Source organism: Tamandua tetradactyla, chromosome 20 (genome assembly GCF_023851605.1).
Source record: "Tamandua tetradactyla isolate mTamTet1 chromosome 20, mTamTet1.pri, whole genome shotgun sequence".
Lineage (NCBI taxonomy): Eukaryota > Metazoa > Chordata > Mammalia > Pilosa > Myrmecophagidae > Tamandua > Tamandua tetradactyla.
This window is the reverse complement of record NC_135346.1, coordinates 56,434,452-56,440,984: the sequence shown is the minus strand read 5'-3', so window position 1 is coordinate 56,440,984 and position 6,533 is coordinate 56,434,452.

Below are 6,533 nucleotides of genomic sequence, written 5' to 3'. Positions count from 1 at the left end.
ATTTCACTTTTCTACCTTGCCCAAAGCATCGATCAGAATGGCAGTCTCTAAACCCAATGGCCATGTCATCTCAGGCCCTAGTTTGTTTTTCTCAACTCAAATACTAGGGAGAGCCCTCGTTGAGTCAGCTGTTGTCCTGTTGCTTTATGCAGACAAACTGGCAAGTGTACACTGGACCCTGAAAGGTTTGACATACCCAGTGAGTTTCCAGTCAAAGGCCTAAAGGAGCGCAAATTGTTGAGAAAGTTGAGGGTGACCACCCGATTTTCAAATCAGAGCTAAAATGTGAGCCTACCAGGGGGAGGGGCATTTCCTGAGCAAAAACAGTGCTGTCCCTTCCTTTCCATGAATGCTGGAGTCAGCCTTGACAGGGCGAGCAAAGCACCCAGTCTGGTTCAGTTAACGAAGGCACATCTTCAATTATTGAGAAGTGAGAGAACTGGGGCCACATGGGTTCCTGGGAGACATGACACAGTGATGGAAACCCTCCCTTCCCCTCTGCTCTCCTCCTTATCTAACTAGGAACAAAGTTCAACAATACTGGTAAGAAGTACTGATGGCCTCAAGCACATGGGTTCTGGAATAAATCTTAGGAGATGGTGAGCAGTCGAGAATGTAATTAACAACACTAAATTATAGATCTGAATGTATAATTTTATACATTTTATATTTTAGGTTAATTACATTAATTTTAAACAGGGAAAATTTTAGGATACATATACGTTATTAGAATAAAAAATTTTAAATAAACAACCATATGACTAAAATGCAAACAGTGAATCCTCATATAAGGTGTGGACAATAGTAGATAGTACAATTATTATAATATTCTCTCATCAATTGTAGCAAAGATATCATAAGTAAATCAAAGTATTAAGAATGGAGTGGGTATATGGGAACTCTATTCTCTCCATGATTTTTCTGTAAACCTACAACCTCTCTAATTGAAAAAAAAAATCTTTCATTTAGTGTTCTGGCACCTACTTTTCTTTTAATTTCTGCAACTCAATCTGTTTAAGTTACAAAGCCAAGAATCTAGGGAATTTATTCCCCTTTGAAATTCTTCCAGACATGGGTTTAACAAATATTGATTGAGAACCTAAAGTATGCAATTGGGGTGACAGTGGGCAACACAGACATAGCAAAATTAACAAGTAAACACGTGCTTTTAGGTACTAATTTTGGGCAATGGAGAAAATAAACTGGGCTGTGTGATGGGCAAGGAAGGGGCTTCTGGGAAGAAGATGTGAGTGATGAGATAGAGGACACGTGTGAAGAACAGAAGGTGGTGAATTCCAAGCATAAGGAACAGCATGTGAAAAGTTGGTGAGTGTGAGAAAGAAGGCCAGGGCAACTGGAGGTCAGGATGGAAGAGAGGAGGCTGGGTCCAGCCCAGGATTACTGTGGAAGTAGACTATGCATGAGCCTCTCTCTCTGGCCCCTTCAGCCCCCAGGCTCTTTGCTCTTCTCTTGGGAGAAAGGGAAGGGGCATGGATTCAGGATGACCTGGGTTTGAATTCAGACTCCTTCACTTATAAGCCATAGAACCTGGAGAGAAGGGGCTTGAAGTTCTCTGGGTTTCAGTTTCCCCGTCTGTAGAAAGGGGTGATAACCCCCACTCTGCATGGCTTTTGGAAGGATTTGTAACACCGAGTTGTACTGAGAAGGAGCTCAGGTGCTGTGAGTAGAGGCATTGGTCATCTCCTGAGCATGCTTTTGGCCTTCACTCAACCCTTTTGCCTACAATCTTTCCCTCGCCCTTCACTGCTTGGAGAATCAAGATCAAAGGCTGGTTCCATATAAACCAGTAATCCCATTACCAGGTATATATTCAGAGGAACTGAAGGCAGGGGTATGAAGGAAGATTTACATACTGATGCTTGTAGCAGCATTATTCATAATTGCCGACAGATGGCAACGGCTCAAAAGTCCATTGATGGATGAGTGGATAAACTGTGGTATATACCTATGATGGAAGATTACACAGCTGTAAAGCTGAATAAAATCATGAGGCATGCAACAGTGGGGATGCCCCTTGAAGGCATTATGACTGACTCAGTATGGTGTCACTAATATGAACTAACAGTAATGAGTGAACTGTGGAAGTTAAAGTTGAGAACACAGTTTATCAGAAAATAGAGAGAGGGTAGAGACTGGGCGTTTGATGCTGAAAGGGTACAGAATATTCAACAGGACTGATTGTAAAGATCCAGAAATGCATAACACAATACTATCTGATGGTAGCACAATATTGTAGGTGTACTGAAGAAAGCTGAGTGTGAGTATGGTTGAAGGAAGAGGCTTGGGACATATGTGACACCAGAAGGAAAGACTGAGATTAAAAACTGGGACTGAGTGTAACTTAGTGAAGTCTAGGGTGGTTAATGATGGTGATTAAATATACAAATATGAGAATGGTTTTACATGAGGGAGAACAAATGAATGTCACCCTCAAGATATTGAAAATGGGATGGCATATGAAAAAAAAATACAAGCAATGCAAACTGGGGTCTATACTTAACAGTGACATTGTCCTATGCTTCTGTTAAAGATAGCTAAAGCAATATAGCAAAGCTGAATGTCAAAAAGAGGAGAATATAAGGGAAGGGTAAGGGATGCTGATGCTGTTGTTTCTCTTTTTTATTTTATTTTATTTTCATTTTTTATTCTTCATTCCCCTCTCTCTTTGTGGAAGAAATGGAAATGTTCTCATACAGATTATGGTGGTGAATGTATAACTATGTGATTATACTGGGAACAATTGATTCTTTACTTAGGATGGAGTGTATGGTGTGTGAATAAACTTTTTAAAATTTTTTCAAAAGAAAAAAGATCAAAGACATTGGCCCAGAACACAAGGGACCCCACACTACAGTCCTAAATTACATTTAAAAAAAAAATCATCCGGGTTTCCTTTTTATTTCCATTCATAATGAATGCATACTTTCTCCTGGTGAAATAGTCTAGCCATACAGAAAAACATTTTATAGAGTAAAACATGAAAGCTCCTCTTAATTCTCACTCATTTCTTCCCAAAACAACCTCTGCTGATGGTTTGGTGTATAGCCATCTATTTTTTGCGATGCATTTACATACACATATAAAACATATATATGCAGGGTTATAGATAAACAAGACCATGCTCATCTGTCTCCAAACCTTTGCTCCTGGGAACCCCACATCTGAATTCCCTCTCTTCTATACCTCCGCCCTTATTGCTCGTTTGGGAAGGTCTAGATCAAATTTTACAGGCTTCAAGCAGCCCTCCCAGCTGCCCGCTGCCTCTTCTGAATGACAAGAACCATTATTTCAGCCAAATTCAATTTTCCCCAAGCCTGAGTGTGAAATCCTTGCATTCAGCCATGGGCAATGCTTCCGAGTAACCGCTTGGAGGGCCTAGCACAGGCCTGGCCAGAGGGGAGACTTCATAGGCAACCGTAACCCTGCTAACCTGTATCGAGCACATACCTGGGGCATACGCTGTGCTAAGCACTTGAACGTCAGTCACTTAGCTAACAAGGGGGAGAACCGCAATTTAGAGACAGTTTGACTGACTCAGGGGCGCATGCTTTTAACTGCATGTTAGACTGAGTCTCAGCTGAAAGTGGTTCCACTAAAGCCAAATGGGGCATGTGCTAGAGATCCAGCTGCTATCTCTCATCCTCCTTTGCTTCCCTGGGAGCAGGTCCATCCCAGCCACTTCTGAGTCTCCTTCTGAGTCTCCGCCTGCCTTTCCCAACCCAACTTACCAAATTTCCTTTTTCCCAACCAGGTCTTTCTTTCTTTCTTTTTTAAAAGCAGTTTTACTGACATAAATTCACACACCATACAATCTATCTATAGTGCACTGTCAACCTTCTAGTATATTTGCAGTTGCCCCTTCATCACTACAATCAATTTGAGAACTTTTTATCACTCCAAAAAGAAAAACACCACACCCCTCAGTAGCCACCTCTCAATCTCTCAGTCCTTCTCTAGCCCTACAGAACCACTAATCTATTTGTTAGAGCAAACACTTTTTCCCCATTACTATAAATTTATTTATACTTATGTTTTATACAAATGAAGTCCAACAATACGTAGTACTTCGTGTCTGTTTCTTTCAGTTACCATAATGTCCTTGTTTTCTTTTGCTTTGTTTTGCAAGTGATGGAAGAATATTCATGTAGTATTAGTTTGCTTTAGGAGTTTTTACCCATTATCATAGTTTATAATATATTTATATTTATACCCATACTTTACCCTATGGTAACACCTTATGGTAGTATTGTATATTCGTTCTAACTCATGGAAGAATATTCTTCTATTTGTACTATTGATCACACTCATCAATCACAAGAGGTTTCGCTATATTATAGAGTCCCATGTTTTATCCTCTGGCTCGATTCCCCATTTCCTATGTTGAGACTCACTGCTGGATTCTACTCTCTCAGCTCCGGCTTCCCTCCCAGACTGGACCTCATCCTGCTTTGCCTCTGGAAGCTCAGAGGAAACACCAGGTCTTAGCCACCTGATAAGAAGTAGTCAATTCAATCAGGTTCTGCGGATGAGAGGAAAGAGGGGTGCCACCAGAGCTCTGAGACTGAGAAGGGGCCCGGGCACGGGCAGGGAACCTATTCCAAGTCATTAAGTCTGGTCCTTCCACAGATGTGAAGGCGCAGAGGACTTCACTAAGGAAAGGCAGTTCAGTGTGAAGTGGGCTCTACCGGACAGTCTGGGAGAGCCTTAGTCCCATAAGGAATGTGGTCATTTTGACCCAAGGTTCCTACAGGCTCACTGAACTCTGAGAGAGAGAAGGGGACCCAGCCTCATCAGCCTGGTTACAGAGAGGCAAATTAGCTTTTATTAAGCCATGACATGATTATAACTAATTATCTATGAAGGGAGCACTATAGAAATATCTATGAAGAGAAAGCTATAAGCAAGTGTCTCTTCCTCTCATCACAGTCCTTTATAATTTTCAGACCAACTTGCGAAAGCACTACTCCCTAATTAGCTTATGTGGCTGACATAATTCTCAGGACCTATATAGTCTGAAGGTCAGCCCACATCATATTTTGTTAAAAGGGCAATATTAAATGTCTACAGGATTATTAAAAAAAAAAAAGAAGAAGAAGAAGAAGAAAAGAAAAAAATATCTACAGGATTTATAATTCTTTAAAAAAAATTTATCCTGGCATATGCACAAGTCATAAAACATGCCATACAACTTGAAAACAAGAAAACGATTTACTAGCACCGGGATTCACTGAAATGCAGCTTAAAGCATCAAGTAAACAGTTTGCTCTAGTCAATTAATCCTGAAGTATTTTTACCAAATGATGCCCAGTGCTGATAATGTTGAAGTGAAACTTGCTCACTCATGCCTAATGGATGACATTGCAATGTAGAAAAAGGTGACACACAACAAAAGCATGCAATGATTCTGTTCTTTTGCCTAGTAATAAAGAGTTGAGGGTTTTATCCCAAGGGGAGAAAAAAAAAACAAATAAAATGTTAAATATCTGAGAATGCTTATTGTAGCAAATCGAAATTAGGTAAGCCTGAAAACATTATAAATATCCACCCAGAAAGACCAGGAGGGGGTATGACACCAGAAGGAAGATAGAAGATAAAAACTGGGGCTGTATAACTTAGTGAAACCTAGAGTGGATTAAACGTACAAATACAAGAATGTTTTTACATGAGGAAGGACAAATGAATGTCCCCTGCAAGGTGTTGAAAACGGGATGGTATGTGGGAAAAAAATAACGCAAATTAGGGTCTATAGTTAACAGTAACATTGTAATATGCTTCTATGAAATGCAACAAAGGCATTATACCAAAGCCAAATGTCAATAAGAGAGGGATAGAAGGAGGGGGTATGGGATTCTGGTGGTGGAGGTGTTTCTTTTCTGTATTTTATTTTATTTCTTATTCTTTTTCTTTTCTTTGTGGAAGAAATGAAAATGTCCTCATGTAGATTCTGGTGGCAAATGCATAACTATGTGATTATACTAGGAACCACTGATTCTTTACTTAGGATGGACTGCATGGTGTGTGAATAAAACCTTTTGAAAAATAAACAGCAAGATACACATGCTGGAGAAAATATGGAGAGAGGGATATACCTATTCGCTGTTGGCAGGAAAGTGGAGTGGTGTAGCCCCTCTGGAGGGCAGAGAGGTAGCTCCACAGAATGCTCGGGCTGGGTTGCCACACGATCTCGTAACCCCATGATTAGGTATATACATGGAAGATCTGAAAGCAAGGACATGAATGGTCATTTGCACACTGGTGTTTGTGACAGCGGTATTCATGTTTTGCAATGGATGGAGGTGACCTAATGGTATACGGACAGTTGAACTGGAAGGGTGAACTGTGGAAGAGACTACTGAGAGGCTGCAAGAAGGAATGAAGTTGTGAGGCATGCAACTAGGTGAATGGACCTTGAGGACAGTATGTTGACTGAAATAAGGCAGAAATAAAAAGACAAACATTGTAACTATTGTTTCTATAATATGGACTGTGCTGGTTTGAAAGGATGTATGTCC